We start from the raw sequence: 21,556 nt of genomic DNA, 5'->3' as shown, positions 1-21,556 counted from the left end.
ACACTGGTTAGGATTTGCGCCGATGGCTACAATATTAGAAACTGGTGTCTTGCCATACATTTTACAAAATCACCGGAGTGACAAGATAATGGCCATGAGGGAACAACCCGATATCCTCCAATTGCTCCTTCTTTTCTTTTCTACAAGTGTACAAAATTATTACAATAATGGTTTCCCTTAGTACCTGACTCACTTGTCATGGAAGTTTAGAATTAAGTTGTAATCAAATTCCACGGTGGCTGTGCCATTGGTTTAAAGAAATGCTATTATAGCACTTAAACTGAACTTCACTCCTGGTTTAGAACAAATTGGTAATTTTTCTGTGCTTTTAACAACAGTTTTTTAAAAGAGGACTACTCACTAACAGATTGCATAGTTGAGCAATTCTTTTAGAATTCTAAGGGAATTCTTTCAATAGTAAGTTGCATATACTCTTTTCATACATAAAATAAAAATGATTCATTTGACTTATTTTAACCACTTCATAAAGCTCCTGGTTCTAACACTTGTATATATCATATTGAATAACACTAAATTATTTTCTTTTTTAAAAAAAATTAGTAAATAATAAAAAAGTGAAATGAATAAAATTGGAAGGGGCATTCAGACCTATTAGTTATTCTTTATACCACATAACAGGTAGAGAATATTTTTTCCATGTATGGTTTCATTTTTCTTCACAGATTTTCTAGGGATAGAGTTGACCTTTTGGCTACATCCTATTCTCAATTGTCTTTTTGTGATCTCCTTTTCCTTATCAAAATTATTAATTTTCTCCCAGGAATTAACAACCACCAAATTCACATGGGCTCAGTGGATTTAATTGGTTTTACAAGGACTTTTGACACTAAAACAAGCTACATTGGTGAGGAGAAATCACCTTGACTTGTTGCCTCTCTTTACTAGGTTTAACAATCTGGTTGTTATATGGCCACTTAATGTTTTCAGAGAACAGACAGCATCTGATTGGATTCTCAGTCTGATTCACCCTTTTGTAACTTTGCAGACATAATAGAATTGCAGACAAAAGATAGAAAACCTTTCTCCTGCCTCTTTAGGACAAGAAATTGCTGAACTGGAGGTGGGAGCCTTAGAATCTTGTACTGTGTCTCATGAGCAATGAGCACATTTCCAGTGAAATAAACAAGAAGGCCCCCTGCCAGCCAGCACTCAGAGGGTGGGACTGAAGAGGGGGTGTGCTTTCCTCGCAAGTGGGAAGCTGAAGGAGTCCCATAGTTTTATTTCTGTAGTGCTTCTGGCATTTGACCAGGCACAGGATAAAAGAGGTAGAACATAAATCTCTAAATACATAAAATATATGACATGTAGTAAACAATTTAAAACTGAGGGAATGTGGCTATTTTTAGCAGCAATTAGTCTATTTTTACTAAACTACAAAGAATATTTCAATAGCAATAAAACTATACTATGGTACAATTTGCACAAAGATGCCACTTAAGAACCCTAATGGAAAATAGATTACAGATAGACAGATGATAGATGATAGATATAGTCAGTTAGCCAGTCTGTGCAGTTTTGTCTTTTAAAAAGCAGATACATTGACATTCTGGTGCCAACACATCCGCTGCTATACTGATAATTGTTCCAGAAACAAGATTCCTATAGGCTTTTCTTGCCAAAGTCTGGAGAATCAAAGAACCAACATGGTCCACAAGATGACTCTGATGATACAACTGAGTTATTCGGCTTGCACAAAATTAACCCTTTTTTTCCCCCTAAATTATATTCCAGCCTATACTTAAAACTGGGAAAAGGCTCAAATAAGTTTTTTTTTTTGTGAGACTAGATTTGAAATAATTTCATAAACATGATGGCTAATTTCTAGAGTGTTACATGCTAATTGGAAAGCAAAGATTTTTTTTTAAAAAAATGAATAGCAATAAGAATTACACTGTACTACGGTTTTAGGTTTCAGGCTAATAACATTACAGTTTCAGGTCTCATTAGGTTTGTCTAGAAAACGTTTCTATATAGGAAGTAGAATTCTGTTACTATCTGTCTATTCTTAAATACAACAATTTAGAATATTGCTAGACAATTTGTTTACAGAGACCTTTCTTAGATGACATAAGGAATGAGATTTATCTAACATACCAGTGGATTACGAATTTGCCGACAAGGAGAAACCTCTTCAACCATTAAAGTTTTAGGGAAAGTAAGCAGAGCAGGATACTTTCTGATCCGGGATCTTTGAAACGTATTGGTTAATTATGACTATTTCTTTAATAGTAACACCCAATTATGCAGCATCATCAAGGACTGGGTTATTCCATGAAGAAGCACATTGCTTGGGTTATTGAAGTTTATTCCTTCTAATTACCACCTAGATTTCTCTCATCCCATTAAAAAAATAAATAGGGAATTGATTTTTTTTAGAATGGATTATCTTCTTCCAAACCATTTGAAGACTAATCTGTTGAACACGGTAGAACATTCAGAGGATGACCCAGGTTATCATTTTGGAAAGTCAATTACTGTGCTGTTACCTCTATCAGAGATGACTCCAATAAAACTTCTACAGCATAGTAGCTTATTTGTTATTAGTGGTTCAGTTTTTAAGTATTCTCTTGATAGAGTCAGGGAGCCTGTCTGCCTTACCTCCCATTTCTGACCCAGATACAATTATTTTCTGTAATCTATAAAGCCAGACAACCGAATTTGTTAGAATTATGCCTATAATATATCTACACAATCAGTGAGTTCCTCAAGAGGCAGTAACATAAAATGATTAACATATAATCTCTAGAGCCAGTCTGCTTTGGACAAATCCCAGCTCCGTTATTCTTGGCTACATAAGTTTGAACAAGCGACAGGATCCCTCTGTGCCTTAGTTTTCTTTAACTGCTTAATGGGCATGCTAGCCAAACCAACTCCGTTGGTTATAGTAAATAGTAAATGAGATAATGCATGTGAATCAGAATTACAAGCAGTCAATAATAATAATATAAAGATGACGGTTACCTTTCATGGAGTTTTTACTGTGTGCCAGTACTTTTCCTTGTTATTACTAATTGCCTGATTTTCCTGTCCATAGATTTTTGGCTGTGCTAAGTTGTCTTTTTCCCGCTTGGCTAGGAACTAGGTAGTAGTGTTGCTGGGCAAGCAAACTACAGATCAATGGGATGTTACTCTGTAGATATCACATTAATTTAGGAATATATGATTATGAAAATATGCCATAAAGTGGATGTTTTGTTCCTTTGCCTAGTATTAAATTCCTTCATTTAAAATGTTCTATTGGTGGTTTATGATGCTCCCAGTAGAACTCTTTGTACGTCTGCTTTGATGCTATGTTTTCACCATTTAATTTCTGAACCACTTTATGTATAACCAGGTGCTGTCGAATGTTGCATTAAACTAAAATTAATGGTATATGTGATGAATGAAGCATGGGATTTCTAGTCTATTCTAGATACCCTATTAAAAGGAGGTTACATGAGGGCCTCCTTTTGAAATTGAAATTTAATGTACTTTATACAATTCTACTGGGTGTTACTCTTGGGGAATATGGAATTTATGAGCCGTCACATGGACAAAAGTAAAGGACAAAGTTCTCGTGTTGCTTCAGCATAAGAGCCTTACCTTGAACTATTCCCTGATCTTGTGGGGGACAGATGATACATCACCGTGCTCTTAGCCACAGTCAGGCAACAGATTCAGAGTCAGACAACGACCATCGTAATCCAGAGCCTGGAAATGCCTGAAACAGAGTCTCAAGAGGCATTCACAGAAAGTCTGAGGGTGTCCTCTCTGAGGATGAATTGTTGCCAAAATCAGAATGGCCAAGAAGCTGCTCAGTGACTTAGTCCTGCAAACAGACCCCTCTCCCATTTTCTTAGGGCTTACTCAGTATGAATCACTTCCTTAAAAGCCTCCTGAGGGTGGTTCATTAGGAAACAGGACAGAGACCTGGCCAAGTTCCAGAGGCACAAAGGATCTCACTGGTTCCTTCAGGAACAAGCAGGTGAAACTGCAGATACCTCATTCAGAACCAGAGATTTGTAAGTGTGCCTTTTAGAAGGGAAAGGCTAAATTTCAGATCTTTGACTTCCTTGCCCTTGGCAAATAATTATAAATACTCCTTTGATAAAGGCCTTACAAGATTTATTATGTCTTTATCCCACTGAGTAATGTTTATTAGGGGAACGTTCCCAGAGGTGAGTTTGAAGATAAAATAAATTCAAAAGAAGAGAGAGAAAATTCCTTTGTTATCGTTTTACTGACAAATGACAACAGAAGAAAGTACACAGAAGATCCATTTTCTCTTTTTAGGCTCCATCAAAGCATTTTTGCAACATTTCATCATGTCACATGAATTTATTAGCTATGCTGTTAATATACAATACAATTCACATCACATGGGGATGTTTTATGTCAGTGGAAAAATACTCATAGAAAGGCTAATGTTTTTGAGATGGAATTGACATGATAATGCTTTCGAACCCACTTATGTCAAATGTTGTTTCTTTGCTATGTATTCTAGCAAATATTGTCAATGGTCCATTTCTACCCAATGATGCTGACCTGAAGAGCCTTGTCTGTATTGCACAGATTCTGACTAGGGTCCACAGCTCTCTAGACATGGACACACAAGAGCAAAGACATGGTCAAGAAAACATTTTCAATGTGTGTATGGTCCTATTATTATCATTCCATGTCAGTGTGTCCCCTTAGAATTGAGCACTTTCTTATGTGCCTGAGCTGCAATACGCCTTCTCCTATAATCTCATTTAGTAAAGAGGAGCACGTGCTTGCTCCCATATACTGCCCAGCGGGAAACACGCAGAAGAGTGTTAAGAACTACTATAGAAAAATTTATAGCATATGCCTCTCATTCCCAGGTTTAAATTGACCATTTTTAAAATAGCATTTGCCCAGCTGATACACATGGGAAAAAGCAGAGCTTCTGAGTCAAAAGATACCCCCTAAAAGTTTAAGAACATTAACCCCATTTCCTTCAGTTCAGGTCTCCTCCTTCCAGACCAGATTCCTTCAGAGATCAGCAGTGCAGTGGCTTAAATTCCTGGTTTAGCTGCTACCTCTTCACTTCAGATCTTTTACTTTCTATTGAAAATCCAAATCAGAATCAAAACAAAGGTTGTTTTTTGGATTTTTAAACCAAGTTAATGAAAATGAGGCTGTAATGATTATGGCGGTGATGCAATTGAGAGTCACAGTTGCACAGACAATTGCATTACAAAAGAAAGGTTTTCTTTTTATTCAGGAAAATGTCACCAGGATTATGAATTCAGCTTACCCTACTGGCACTTGAACTTCAAATTTACTTGCCTTTACAGAATTCCAAATCTGGAGAAATTGTATACCACCTGCTTTAGATTTTCTAACAGAAAGTGAACCTTTGAGTTTTGCAGCTAAAACAGACATTAAAGCTATGGCATCGCTAACTTCCTCTGGAAGGGGAAGGAGATCTGAAATTAGAAACATAAAATTAAGACGTAACATGGACATGATCATTTTTTTTCCCATTGCTTACCAAACCATTTCTCACTCATTACCCATAGAAAAACACTAATAATATAACTGGGTTCATGCACAGAGCTACTTCACCAGGAATTGAAAAAGGGACACTTCTGTCTTATGTTGTCAACCTGTCATTACAGCACTATAGTATTTTGATGTCTACAGAAGATATTTCTATTATTTACATGTTTAGATTTTACTAAATGTACTGGATTCTTTATCGTCAAAAACTGTCTTCCATTTGAGCAATCTCTCTATCACTTCTAAACTGAATATATTTTATTCTCTATAATAAAAAAGCACATTATAAAATGCATTACCTCAAGAAAAAAGAAGAAAAGAATCTTATTATTATTAACAATGTTAGATAAGCAATATTTCCTTATCAGTATTACTTGTGAGATGCAACTGAAAAAATCTTAAAATGATATGAAGGGATTTTGTTAGTAACTCCTAGTTTTGTATTGCCTTCATATACTATCCTCCTTTGACTATAATTCACTAAAAATAATAATAATAATAATAATAATAATAATAATAATAATAATAATGCAAAACCTCAATCCTGTCGAGCTTCTTCAAGAACCAGATGTTAAAATTCTCCAACTAACCCCTTATTCCATAAGTAACATGTGTCTTTGACAAAATATAAGATCTTACAGTTTAGGATGTTGTATTTGCCTTCCTGCTTCACTGTAACTCAGGATAGAATCTACTAATATTGAACAACTTCTGAACACATTCAAAGGAACTCAAACCTTAAATTCATTCATGAATTTATGACAGCCATGTTGACACTGGTCATAAAGGTTTCAATCTTTTTGTCCTCCCATGGATTGTCACCTTTATTTTTATGATGGGTACAGATATCTAGTAGTTCTGGAAGAAGGCAAAGTTTCTTTCTTTCTTTCTTCTTTCCTTCCTTCTTTCCTTCCTTCCTTCCTGCCTTCCTTCCTTCCTTCCTTCTTTCCTTCCTTCTTTTCTTTTCTTTTTTTTTTCTCCCCCCTCTTTGTTTAGAGTTTTTGAAATGAAAATTATGTTCACTTGGGCATCCTGTGATCAGGGACTCAGCCTGATCTCTGCAAATGACTGGAACCCCCAAGGGATGCCTGGGGCAGGTTTGACCCATTCTATATCTGGTTATGACACACATTTTGTAGTTATTATTTTTCAGCATGGAAATGATATTTTAATTGACGTAAAACCACAAAGTACATTTTCAATGTTGGTAACACATAACCTTTGCTCTGGAGGTTCTATAATGAAAACAAAGTAGCTAAGAGTGACAGCAATTACCCCAGGTTAATAACAGAATAATCCTGCTGTGAGAAACAAACTGATTCCAGCAAAATTCCATAATTGTTTTTGCATTTACCAATCTAACTATCTTAAGACTGATAAATAATGCAAGTCAATTATGTTAAAAGACATTTTACAGACTATAGAGTAAATAATTGGAACCAACTAAGACAAGGTGAAATAAAAACCCTTGAAATTATTTTAGAGAGTTTAAGCAACTGGAGTATTATGATCAAAATGCAAGCCAAATATTCTGTCTTTTCAGCAGAATCAGGCAGTTGTAGGATATCATGAGTGACTTTTAACAAATTACTAATAAAAGCAAACATATGCCAGCCACTGTTATAGATGCTGCGTATACAGGAGTGGACAAACTATACACAAAAAAAAAAAATCTTGCTTTCATGTGGATAGTGATGGAGGAGAAAGACAAAGAACAAGTAAAACATGGTATGTTAAATTGTTATAAGTGCTACAGAGAAAAATTAGGCAAGAAAGAGGGTGCAAGAACAGGCATTGGAGGGCTGCAATTTTAGCTCAGGTGATTAGGGACGGTCTCACTAAGAAGCTGACATTTTAGCAAAGGTCTGAACCAGGAGGGATCTGTCTGGACTTAGATTATTCTGGGTAAAAAGAACTGCAGTTGCCCAGGTGCAAGATTGCATCCAGTGTGTGTTACAATTATCAAGGAAGCTATAGTAGCTAGAACAGAGTGAAGGCAGGGAAGGGGAGGGGGAGATGAGATCGGGAGCAAGGTGATGGGCGGAGCGGGGTGCAAATTACCTCGGGCCTTGTAGACCACTGAAAGGATTTGACTTTTACTCTGAGGGAAAGGGAAGCTAATGTAGGGCTTTGAAGAGTCTCTTTTTATAGCTTCCTGGTTGAAAATAGACAAAAAGGGGCAAAGGCAGTAATATGGAGCTAAGTCAGAAGTCATTGCAATAATCCAGTTGAGAAAAGATGTGGCTTGGACTGAGGTGGTAATGTAAAGGGGTGGGTTTGGGGATATATTTTAAATGTGGAGTCAATATGATTTGCTGTTACATGAATGTGAGGTGTGAGTGAAAGAAAGAAGAAAATGATGATTCTGAAGTGTTGAGCCTCAAAACCAGGAAGGATGCAGTTCTAGTTATTGAAATAGAGAAAACCGTAAGAAAAACAGGCTTGGGAGAAGAGTGGGAGTTCAGTTTTGGTACTTTAAGTTTGCAACATATATGATTTCTTCAAGTGGATTTGTCAAGCAGGCTGCTGGATGTCTGAAGTTCAAAAGAGACATCTGGGCTGGAAATGTAAATCCAGAAGTCGCCAGCATGTAGATGGCATTGAAAGCTATGAGACTATCCAAGATCACCAAGGAAGAAAGTAAAAACTGCCAAGGGTCCAAGAACCCAGCCCTGGACCACACCGACCTTGAATGGTCGTAGAGGTCAGGAGCAACCAGCAAAGAAGCAGAGCCAGAACAGCTAATGGAGAAGAAAGAAAACCAGGAGAAAATAGGGTTCTAAAAGACTAGTGAAGAAAATGTTTCAGGAAAGCAAAAGTGGTCAACTGAGTTAAAAGCTACAGAGAGGTTAAATACGATAAGAAATGAGAATCAACCATTGACTAGAGATTTTGGTAGGAATAAAAGCCTCAGGAGAGACTAGCAGGTGAGGAAGTAGAGATACTATATTTACATGTATTTCAAGGAATTTTCTTAAATAGGAGCAAAGAAATGAATCAGTAGATAGAGAGTAAGGATCAAGGAGTTTTTGTTTTGTTTTGTTTTGGGTTTTATTGGTTGGATTTTAAAGATTAAAAAGAGGAAAAGATTGATATAGAAGACAGAATTTCTGGGGTGATGTCCTTAAGGAAGAGAAAGAGGATGTGGTCTGGTGCACATTGCAATGTTGGAATAGGTGGAGACCAACAATAAATCAATGTGACTATCAGTAAAAGTCAACGTTTCAAAGGAGTGACTGACTAGAGTTTAGACTACAGGACAAGTGAGGGTTTTTAGACACTGAGATGATGATCTGATGATAAGGGGAAAATCGGGATAAATTAAAGTATTAATAATACAAGGCAATATGCTTTTCTATCAATACCAACAAACACAAATAGCTGTTCTATTTAATGAATGCATAATATGTGATAGTCATTATTCTAAACCCTTTACACTGATTGCCATTTAATTCTCACAAGGAACAATCCCTTTCCTGAGGAAATTGAAACACAGTTTACTAACTTTCCAAGGTCATATGGCTTGTAAGGAGTAGACAGAGCTTTATGTGCACACAGTCTGACTCCAGTACCTGATCTAATTCTTACTATCCATATGTTTATAAATTTATCTACTTGCCCAGAAAGTCCCATAGTCTGACTTCTGTTTGATGTTTCTAATAGTGAAGAATTATATGAATAAATACTTATAAGAAAATGAAAGAGGGAGAAATACAAGGACCATGAATCTAGGTAGCAATTCATCTTCTTATAATGGGGTTGGAGTTTAAGAATAAGCTACCGATTGACTTTTGGTTCACTCACATTATTGGGAGTCTAAAAACCATCTATCTTTGTACCCTTATTCTTCCCAGGAGACACCTGTGTAGCACCAACCAACAGGAGAGGGGTAGAGCAAGCTAATGTTTCACAGAGGAATAATCTGCTGTTCCCATGGGTGAACTATACTGACATTTTAAAGGGGGGTCACTCTTGTTGGCACATTGGTCATGAGTCATCAAAGGGATGACTACTCTCAGGGAACATCAAGGACTGTTTACGAAAAGGCAAGGCCTCCTTACCATTCACACAATTCCCCTGACTCTGGAGTTGGGGAAGTAGCTATTGACTGAACATTCTCATCTCCACACCAGCTTCCAAAGTCCAACAAAAATAATGTGACATTTATCCAAATCTTTTTCATGAACACCCAACCAACTCTTCTTCAGTGTTATTTGTCGAGTATTCTTAATTTTGAAAGAGTTTAATTCAATAGCACCAAAGTCTACCTTAAGTTTTATGAAAATTTTAGTATTTGCTAGCTTTTTGCTCTCTGACTAAAAAACAAACTACTTTAAGGAAGAAACTATGTCTCATTTTGCATGTATTACAATATTTAGAAATATTAGGTTGGTACAAAAGTATTGTGTTTTTTGCAATTATTTGTAACCTTTTAAACTGCAATTACTTTTACACCAACCTATAGCAATACTAAACCTATAGCAGACATTCAATACATATTTACTGATTTTTAAAAGGCCTCATTTTAGACCAGTTTATCATCTCCTCTTCTTTTATGTGTGAATCAAGTGAAAAATATCCAATTTCACAGATCCTCATTTATTGATTTCTTCACTGACTCAGTGAATACCTATGTGAATACCCATATATTATTAATACTGCTTAACAGCTAGAACTCACATGCAATTTTCTAAAATAATATTTTTAAATGATCACTTAAAATGGCATTTAATACATTTTCTATTTTTAGGTTTTATATGTATAAAATTAAGTACAATGAAGTATGCCGCTATGCAAATAATCTTAACTTTAATATTAAATAGTAAGAAAACAAACTACATAAAAAACAAAGATATGTTGACTTACATTTTGAAATCAAATTTATTGTAGCATATTTTTTTATTATGCCTTTTATATTCAATTTTAATAAACATTTATATATAAGGGATTTAATGCTGCATAACAAATTATCCCAAAACTTATTGGCTTGAAACAATTAACATTTAGTCTCTTACAGTTTTTGTGAGTAAGGAGTTTGGGAGTAGCTTAGCTGGGAAGTTCTGTCTCAGCGTCTCTCATCAAGAAATAATGTGGGGCTACAGTTATCGGAAGTCTGACTGCAACTGAGGATCCAGTTTCAAGGCGGCCCACTCACATGGTTGGCAAGCCGGTGTTAGTTGTTGGCAGGAGATCTCAGCTCATCTCCATGTGAGTGTCTCCAGAAATTGCCTAAGTGTCCTCATGACATGGTGACTGGCTTCCCACCAAAGCAAATAATCTCAGAAAGTAAGGCAGCGGCCACAATGTCTGTATAACCCAGACATAGAAGTCACACGCCAATTACTTCCACAGTATTGGTCACTTGGGTAGCGATGAATCAGTGTGAGAGGGGACTGCAAAGGTCATGAATGATACTAGGAGACGAGAATCATTAGAGACCATTTTAGAGGTTGGCTGCTATAGTCCACCCTCTGGTCCCCAATGATTCATATTGCTCCCAAATGCAAAATGCGCTCACCCAAAGCTCCCAAACATCTCACCCCATTTATAGAATCAGCTTGAAGTCCAGAATCTCACACCTATATCAGATACAGGTATAGATGAAACCCTTTAAACATGATTCATTAACTACAACTCTGAGTGTAGTTCTCAGTCTGAAGCTATATGAATTAGAGACAACTTAGCTACCCTTCAGCCAAAGGGTACATGTTCACTGGTACATGATAGGACACAGGATGGTGGTGCCATAATTAGGACTAAAGACCTGGATTTAGTCCTCTGTTGCTTTTGCTTCTGTCTTCTGGATCATTGTTTCTTCCCTCTAAATTATCATTTATATTCTGGGAAATGTTGCCCGTTTTTGAAATTGAAGAAACACTGCCTACTTCCTGCTTAAAGAAATTTGAGGTCCCAACGGCCTCTTTTTATTTTGTGCTGGACCTCTGTTACTTTCAGTCCAAGTTGGTGATGTTTGGTCAATATGATCTTCTTAAAAACTTATGTGGGTCTCTGATGAATCCTATTGGAGTTCATTCCAGAAGACAAAAGCCACACCCACAAATCCCTTTGACATTATTAAGCCCTTCTCAACCTCAGGCTTCTGCTGAGACCACTGAGGGACAATTATCCTTAAGCTTGCTAGAAACCCCATTGTCTTACTGAATAGTTTTCTGAGGCACTACTTTAAATATTTCTGAGGTCATAACAAAAGTTTTCACAGCCATAATTTTAGCTCTGTATTTATATCATGTTTTCCTGACAGTGTCCTGGATTTGATTTTTGCCTGGAAGCCACTTCTAATTTTAGCATCCTTTGACATCTAGAGAAGCTAAGGATTATTAAAACCAGCAAGTCCTAGTTCATTTATGTTTGACATTCCTTCACTTATTTCTCTCATATCACATTTTCCATAAGCAGCAAGAAGAAAAGACCTGCACCTTCAACACTTTCCCTTAAAAATGACCTCTTAGCTAGATTACCCATATTTTCTACTTTCCATGTCACCACAGGTGACGATATTGCTAAACTTTCTGATACTACATAACAAGGGTTCCCTTTCCTCCAGTTTCCAATAACATTTTCCTCACTTTTCTAAGTCCTCATTGGCAGCCTCATCCATGACCATTAGACTCCTGTTAACTCCTGTAGACTTCAAAGCATCACAGTTCGCCCAGATTCTGACCATGTCCCTAATCTAATTTTTCCCCACACTTTAGGTTTTGTTATGGGAGCACCAAAATTCCAGAAAACAAAATAAGTATTAGTTAACTAATGTTGTATAACAAACTACCCCCAAATTTAACAGCTTAAAACAACTTATTGTTTTAAACATTTACTATCTCAGAGTTTCTATGGGCCTGGTGTTCCAGAGTGGCTTGGCTAGGAAGTTTTGTTTGGGGGTTACTCATGAGGATGCAGTTCAGATATCAGCTGGGGCTATAGTCATCTGAAGGCTTGACTGGGGCAAGAGGATCCCATTCCATGGTACTTCACTTACATGGTTAACAAGTTGGTGCCAACTGTTGGCAGGAGGCCTCATTACTCTCCCCAGTCTTTTTGAGTGTCCTCATGCATGGTGTATCTTACTGCAGAGTGAGCAATACCACACAGAACAAGATGGAGCTGCAATGTCTCTTAGAGTCTAGCATCAGATGTCACACAATGTCACCTCTACAGTATTTTACTGATAACAGACTACTCCTGATTGAGTGTGAAAGAGGACTTTAAAAGGATGTGAGCACCAGCAGACAAGGATCAATGGAGGCCATCTTCAGAATCTGGCTATCACAGTGTACTGTGGTACTTAACTTTTATGCAGCATTTCAGTCTTCAAGGACAAAGATCATGTTTTACATCCCTCCATATTTTAACACTTCATCCAATATAAGGTACCCAAGATATATTTGTGACTACTGCTGATCCCTGCTGGGTATCAACTTTAATTTTGGTTCTTAATTGAATTCAGTTAATCATTATCATTTGAATTGGATTTTGTTGTATGTTCTTAACTATTTAACTAACACAATGGAAACTCACATAAATAACCTTCCATGTAAAGATTTTAAAATGGACTGTCTTCCTGTGACACCCCCTGCCCCACTCCAACATCATCAATCCTTTGCCCTATCTCCATAACTCCTTCCTATGAACCAAAGTAGCAAACAAGAGCAGGGTTACAAAGAGGTATAGATCAGTGACCTGAGAAGGATTTATCATTTCTCCTCCTTTCTGAGACAATGTGAGAAATAAGCAGGAATGATAAAAGACAAGTCTGTTAACTGGGAATCGCACATATTTTTAGATTTGCTTTCAGAGGTGTGTCTGATTTTCTACCTCATGTATGATGGTAACAACTCATAAATGTTCTTTCTTGAAGACTAATAGGGCCTCCTTACTAAGTTCCTCTTGTGACTCAGTTCATTCATACAAGAAAGAATAGCTACCTACTAGTGTTAGGGACTTGAAATAAAACTAAAACTTCAGTCTAATGGTGAAGATGGGTGAAGGAGCTTCTTCCTCAGGTGGAGAGGAGAGGGTCATTCAAATCTCTACAGCAGTGTTTGCTTTAAAGTGGATTTTATAACATTGGAGTGGTCCCAGTTTAGACCTTGTTTCCAGTGACTGCATAATAATCAATTTACAAAGGAAGATCATCAAACATTTTGCAGATGATCTTAGAGAGAGATGCCACATGTGTCTTCCCAGTTTGTTGAGGATATTTCAAAATTTACCCAAACTTAACTCTTGATTCCTGCCTCAGTCACCACCAACGCACTCCTGCCAGCCTACAACTGCTCCTTCTACAGTCTTCCTCCATCTCAGTAAACAGCATCATTATTCACCAAATCAGACCAATCCATAATGTTTTCCCTGATTCTTCTCTTTTCCTCAGCCCCATATTCGTTCATCAGCAAATACAGTCAATTCTCTTTCAAAATATGTCTCCAAACCAATCATTTCTCATATCCTTCACTGCTACCACCCTATTACAAGCTACCATCATCTCTGACCTTGATGACTACAATAGCCTCTTAATTTCTTTGTCTGCTTCCATTCTGGAAACTTCCACTTTGTCCTATACAAACAGTCAAAGTGGTTCTTTAAAAGTATAAATAAGATCATGCCCTCCCCCTTCTCTTTTCTGTGGCTCCAGCATTTAAAATAAAATAAAAAATCCCCACTATTGTCTACCAGGTTTTATATGACCTGATCCCCGGCCCCCTTTCCACCCTCGTTTACTACCACTTATGCTTCTGGCTCATTGTACTCCAGCCCTGTTGGCCCCCTCGGTGGTCCTCAAATATACCAAGAACATTCCCCTCTCCAGGCTACCATACATGCGATTCCTATACCCTCAGAGGACGCTGCTCCTTGGATACATTCTGGTCTGCTCCAGTGTCACTTCTTCTGTGAGGCCATCCCCAAATACCTTATCCACAGGGCACCCTTGTCACACTCTGTCTATTATTCTTTCAACAGCATTCATCCCCATCTGGCATTACATGATGGAAGAGACTCTACAGTAGGAATGTTGGGAGTTTGGCAAATGGACAAGGGGAGAAGAGCATTCCAAGAAGGGGGAGGAGAATGTAATGTAAGAACGTAAGAATGTAAGAATGTAATGCGAAAGAGTGAGAGGACTCAATGCCCACAGAACTCCGAAAGCAGTTAGTTAAATCTGTGTGTGAGGGTGAGAATGAAAACAGTAGTTTGGTGCCATCTCACAGACCTCACATACCATACAGGATTTGATCCTGATAAGAAAAACCAATTGTCTCTGACAAAGGATCTCAACAAATAGCTAATTGATGAAAATGTGTTAATACTTCTTATAACCCAGAAATTGGTCTCAGCTATGTTTCCCCTTCTTATTTTCTAAAGGGTTCATCTTCAAGAAGAGAGACATAATTCAAACTGACGCCTTCAGAGAATACATCGCCATTAATCCCCTTCAGATAGAGGCTGTCCCCATAAGTCACTGGTATAGCACTTCTGTGCTGCCTGAGTTTTATGTCCACATGTGCTTTAGGAGGCGTCTAGAGGAGTACCAGTTAATAACTAATTTGACCAATTCCAATGCTATGAAATTGTTATCCTACATTCAGGCTGGTTTTTGTGATCACAGTACACAAGGCAGGAAATCAGTCTAATTTTGCTCAATCCATATTTGATACCCTACTATAAGACAGACAATAGTTTGTATCAGGAGAAAGACAAGTGTTCAAAATGAATAAAATGTGGTTCCTACAGTGATGGGAAGTAGTGTAAACGACCAGTTATGAAGCTGAATCATACAAGAGTGAAAGGAAAAATATAGGTAGAAGTAAAATATAGGTAGCACTCAGAGTGGGATCTGCAATAGTTTGTGGATGACGCCTGCCTTCAGAAAACCACTGAAAAACACAGGAAATAAACAACCTACCCAGCAATGGGGCTGGACAGCACTGGGAGCTAGAGAGCACTAGACTCGGCCTTCTGGACTTTGTTCTGCAGTTTAGAAGAACCAATGTCACTTTTTTATCTGGTTACTGGAAAAAATCCGAGAAAAATGGAGTTTGTTTTGCTTATTTGTTTACAAAAACATGTGATTTGGGACATGTAACCTAAAGATGACCTTCCAGCTTTTAGCTTTTCTTTCACTCCAAGGGAATGTATTAAATTACTTCAGAAAAGTAAATGGAAAAATGTATGTTTCTCTTGTCCCCCCATTACTCTTTTATTTATAATATTTTAAGACATATGGTACCGTGTGTTCTTGAAGCATCATCATAAATATGTCCAGTATTTCACAGCAAAGAGAGTCTGAAGTAGCAATTTCTTTTGGCCCTCAGCATTCACATATAAATTCACTTGGGTGATCAACAAAAAAATAACAAGAAGGTGAATGTTTTTCAGCCAATTCTTGGTGATTCAACACTTTGTTAGCCAGTGACAGGGTCATTTAGTTTCCTCTTAGCTGTACCGCCTTTCCTCTATGGCACTATGCTGCTGTTCATTAGTAGGCAGGGGGAAAAACAAGTTTTGTAGTTTGTTAGCAACCCCAGGTAAAAGCTTATTAGGGGAAAATAATAACTGATTATATAAAGTGAGACGTTGGGATTATTGGTTATCAACATTTATTTTCTACCTCAATGGCAATGCCTGGTGCTAGTCTGGATTATCAATCAAGGCATTTTAAACTCAACGGACTGTTGAACGCTCACACAAGCACTTTGTAATCTGAAGGAAAACACAGTATAATTACATTTTCTAATTGGCCAGATCATTGACATTCTTTTCAGTTACTTTTCTTGTTTTATTTTCCCATGACTTTTCCAATTCTCATGAGCCAATGTGTTGCACATGGCTATTTAAAGCCTCCATGCTCAAAATCTATTCATACAAATATGTAAACATTTGATGAGGCACGTACCTCGAGTGTGAACACAGACAGGAAGTGTTTCTTATAGGAAAGTTGACCAGGGAAACAAAGACGCCCCACAAGGGGACATGCGTCTTTCTTTCCTTTTCCTTTTTTCCATTTTTGTTTCGTTTTTAGATATATGTGCTATTGTTTGCTTTTTATGTGTAGCTTCTTTAACTCCTGTTGGATTTTATTGTGATTGAACATAGACAGGTGATATTATCTCTTATACTTTACTCAAGAGGCTCTTGAGAAATAGAATTATTAGCCTTAAACTATATTTCGGGTAAGTTTAGTTTAAAGCACTGATTAATGATGATAAGACTCATAAGGACCAATTGCATTTCATGGGAGGACCTGAAAATGAGAATGACCTCTCTACTCATCAAATATTCCGAAGGTACAAGAGAGGGAATGCACCTTGGAAAAGTATCCCAGTCCCTATAATTTTTTCTTAAGACTCCAAGTAATCACCTATTACTGTAATAAAAATATTTTCAAGAGTAATGAAAGTAAATTTATAAAATCAAAGAAAAGCAAAATAAAATAAAATCCAAATTGTTTGGAAGTTAAGACTTCTATCTAGGTTGAGAGAACACTGCCTCAGCTGCTGCAACCCAAAATTTTGTATTGCAACTATTTACACAATTGAGTATCTTTGTGCTCAACCAAACAGGAATTAATCAGATTTGAGCACATGGTTTTGTTGTTTTTTAAAATTATTTATTAAAAAACAACAACAGAAGCTTAAAGCCTAAATAGCATGTCATAATTGCTGCCTGTCATTTTTTTAATGAGGATTACTTGGATTTGGTATTTCTCCATGGCCTTGTGCTTGCGACTACTACACTCAGCGAAAGAGCAGCCCCTCTGATGGGTGCCAGCTGTTATGAATCCCCAATTCATCCTGCTTTTAAGAAGGACAACTTCTTTTTCTAAGCCACCAATTTCCTAAGGGAAGCCAGTGAAATGAGAGGCAAAATAACAATTTCACTCTTCATGCAAATTACAACCACAGAATCAAAGAAGCGCGGGGCCAGCATCATGGTCATAATTAACACGTCTTTTGTGATAATGTCTGTACAGTAGTATCAACAGGCAGAGAGTCCTGGTTTACCTTTCAGGAAGTACATTTGCATCAGTTGCTTGAAGCCACTAATGAAACTTGTTTCTGCCTTTTCCTATTCAGTATAACAGCATATTTATCAATCTACCGTATATTGTTTAATCCTTGGCATTTGAGTAATTGTAAACCTAGGTAAATGCTTGCTTGGTTCTATTAAACTATACTGAATAATTAAATCTCTCTACGTACCATTTAGGGTTAGGGTAAAAATAAAGTGTCTTAAAGTATAAAAATCAGAGTCATGTGGTTTGCTGTAGATCCTAGACCATGAGGTGCATTGGATGCTAACCTCCTAACCAAGAGACTGTGGAGATATACATATATTTATTTTTAACCTAAAAGATATCTCAAGAGAACTTTAGCCTCTCCCAGGATATGTATTTATTCTTCCCCAGTTAAAAATAAATACAGCACAATGAAGAAGGATAAACTTACTCCCCAGTAGACTTACGATTCAGAAGTGGAAGGAGGCAATGTCAGAACAGCCTTGGGTAGTATTTTGGAAGAAAGGGAGCCAGAGCCTACATAAGCACCCTTCCATGACCTGCGGTTTGAGAAACACAGCTCTGAACAGTTCCCACACAACAGCTGTTTTTCTGCATCACCATAGCTGAGGACAGGAAGTGGAATGGCACACAGAATGCAATTTATGGGATCTGTTCTCTTAGAAAGCGAAACAGGATCTCCAGGCTATTAAATTCCCTTCAGTGCAGCATCTGAGCTCACTTGTTAAAAGGAATTGTCTGCCTAGGAAACAAAAGCTTTCATTTCTGACAAACTGAAGAGGTTTTAGAAGTATTATGTAAATACTTACGTAGTTGATGGGTTTAAATAAAACTATTTTTAAAATTTAGACACATTTTTTGATCCATTTGATTTTTATAACAGGATTGCTAAATAATCTGGAAAAAAATCTACAATCACTAAAAGCGAAAGGCTTGATTCTCTTTAAGGGTCATGGAAAAAGGGCATCAGAAATGTATCTCATTCCACATTTGGAATAGGAATAAAATCCTATCTTAAGGTGCTCTGCAGACCTGCATCTAATTCTGGCACTAAACTAATGCTGAAAGTTAAAGATGAGAAAATAGTTTCGGTATCAATAAATAAGTGTTTTTTGTTTTTTGTTTTTTTTCTAATTTGGATGTCCCATCTAACTATGACTACTGAATTAAAATTTTATAGCAAAACTCTATGTTTTCCCTGTGCAACTTGATTTAGAGGATCTTGCAAAATCCATGCATAATAGTGGCATCATTGTTTTTCCTGGCATTCTGATAGCTGTCTGCTAGTTTCCCAAAGGCTCTCAAGCCCAGTAACCTGTTTGCTAAGGGTCTGGGTCCCACAGCTTCAGAGACTCACTGTCATCTGTGTCTCATGCATGAGTCCTTTGAGATGAAATTCAAGCTTCCATTCTGAGCCTGGTAAACCCTTGTTAGAAAAGATATATTCAAGAATGTCGAACAAAACTGTCTATGCTTCCAAACCAATAGTTTTTCTTGGAAACAGTTCGAAGACTGTCCAAAGTCAGCTACCTCTCTTCTGCTTTAATTAGGTGAAATAAGAGAAATATCTCGGGGTCTCGGAGATACAGTTTGCTAGTTTCCTATGTCATTGGTTTGCTGTCCTTAGCCATTTGTGTTTCTTAAACAATTCTATGAGGATAGGTAAATTCTTCAAATTGCCACTAGAGGACAGAAAAGTACAAGGTTTGCCTGAAAGTTGAGCCTTCCACAGTTCCGGGAGTCTTTTTGTACATAATCTATCCTTGAGATAGTCAATTAAATATTGCAATGCATTTTAGCTTTTAGATCTAAAATTATTCAATATTTACACTGTAATATATTTTTTCGCTGCTGATATTCTCTAACCCAATCTTTAAAAAATGTGTTTTAATATATTATTTAAGTCCTATAACCTATCTTTTGTATATTAAGATTATTCATTCAAACTCATTATTTAAAATTTTCATAAGGAGATTATTTTCCTCTGAAAAATACTTGGCTTTATGACTATCATCAATTTGTATTTAGTCATTTTCCTACAGTGAAAAGAGAACACGGTTATACGATATTGGCAAGTACACTGAACTGAGTGCACAAAAGAAAACAGTTTTAGTTTCTTACTTCCTTTGCAATCTAAATGTCCATGTATCCCACTGTACAGGACAGTATGCTCCTGGCAAAGTAAAATAAAACTTTGTATTTAGAGCAGTAAATTTCTTGAAAGTGGCATCATTGTACTCACGGTGTTTTAGGATAAATTTTTGTTACTCTATTAACATAAAAATCATACCAAATAAATGATGAAACTCTTAAAATACATATCACAAATATATAACTAATAAATATAACAATATTCAAAATATAATAACAATTCATAAAGACTGTTCTGCTTTTATAGCACAAACTGTTCCCTCAGAGAAAGATCTAAGTCATCACCTGTTTCACCTCTTCTTTTTACTGTCCTTAGAATTAACTTTCTAAAGTAGTAAATGATCATGTTAGCTAGCTGCCTAAAGGCTGGATGTTTTCTCCATTGCATTTGCATCACTTTGGAACTCTTTTCTGAGCATTAAAGGAACTTGGCAGTGTGGCCTCTTTCTGGACTCTTGCTTTACGGCTTCTCCACCCAAACTTCACACTCTAGTCCCACAAGGCTATGTAAGTATCCCTAAATGTTCTCTTTCCATACCTAAAGCTATGGTTTCTATAGCAAATAAAAAATAATTTTGAACAGTTATTGTACTCACTGCATGACCAGCCATTGTACAAAGTGCTTTGCATGCATACTTTCATTTGATCTTACCTGAAATTCTGAGGTGTGTGTGTGTGTGTGTGTGTGTGTGTGTGTGTGTGAGCTTCATCTTATAGGTGAAGAAACTGATGACTCCTCAACAGTCGCTGAATGTGTAATTTCAAAGTTCATGCATTTAACCACTGTGTCATAATGTTTACCATTTGCACACCTTCCTGCTGCTATGGATTTTGCTCTAAAGGAGGAGAGCAGTGAGAGATGTACCTCCAAGGGGTGTCCTTGGAAATACATCACGAATCTTAGTACTTTCTTTCCTTTCTTTTCTTCCAAGCAGAACTGTTACCTCCATGCTCCTGTTGCACTTTTGGGTTCTCAGATGTTGCTTGTTTGTGTATTCATACACATAGCAGAGAGGGGGCTCTTAGAGGTTAGAGAGGCTGGCGTATGCATCTTAGTGTCTTAATCACCCGTAGAATGGCCAGCCCATCCAAGGGGAACTATCAATGAGACTATCCCATCTGCCAATTGGATTTTGAGAAAAGGAGGCGTATTCCACATTGTACTAGGTGCCCATCAAATTCAATCCATGACTTTAGCTTTCTCCTAAACACTTCGTAAACATGTAAATTTACTCTCTAAAAAGCTATTTCTTGTGAATGTGCTAAATATATATATTTTTCCTTTAAACGTTTTGGACAGTGTTATTGGTAAACATTGCGAGTTTGAATATGTGTATGTTTAGCCTTACTGATACCTTATTTATAACGGAGCCATTTACATAGAGGTAAGACAACAAAGTGAACTCCAAAAGATAACCTCCTAAAGGACTTGTCTCTGCTCTGTAGATGGCGTGCTCCTCTGTAGTGACAATTGATTGCCCTGTCTCAGTCTCTCTCAGGGCCAAGTCAATATCCTGGCCCCATCCCTGGAGGCAGGGCTCCATTTCGAGAAACATGACACTAAGCTGCTTGCATGACCCCACCTGCCCTCGCTCCACAGCTCCTACAACTCCAGTGGCTTTCCCTTTCTTGTGAACCACAAAGCACATTGTATGCCCATCTCAGAACTGATTCCAAAAATTTTATAAATGCATTGCTGCTATATTGAAATAGACTCTTCCTCCTGCGAAGCTTCAGGACTTTTTGCTTGAGTTTCACTAAAAAGCAGCTATGATTTGTACTGATTCTGTGGATTTGAGGAGTTAGTGTTATGAACAAGGCAGAAGTTTTGGTGAAGAGTGTAAAAAC

General features: G+C 37.1%; 1 protein-coding gene across 4 annotated transcripts in view; it reads right to left on the bottom strand.

The window, feature by feature from the left end:
• Positions 1–21,556, bottom strand: part of PRKG1 (protein kinase cGMP-dependent 1) — a 1,124,480-nt gene that overhangs the window by 48,047 nt on the left and 1,054,877 nt on the right. Inside the window, exon 1 of one of the 4 annotated variants that reach the window (XM_033130099.1) lies at positions 10,539–10,588. The exons of the other annotated variants lie outside the window; for them this stretch is intronic. The gene's annotated coding sequence lies outside the window, so the exon portion shown is untranslated. Of the gene's footprint in view, positions 1–10,538; positions 10,589–21,556 lie in introns of those variants that run through there. 4 annotated transcript variants of the gene reach the window in all.

This window comes from Rhinolophus ferrumequinum, chromosome 16 (genome assembly GCF_004115265.2).
Source record: "Rhinolophus ferrumequinum isolate MPI-CBG mRhiFer1 chromosome 16, mRhiFer1_v1.p, whole genome shotgun sequence".
Taxonomy (NCBI): Eukaryota; Metazoa; Chordata; class Mammalia; order Chiroptera; family Rhinolophidae; genus Rhinolophus; species Rhinolophus ferrumequinum.
Note: the sequence above shows the minus strand (reverse complement) of the source record. Positions and strands in the feature narration are given on the sequence as shown.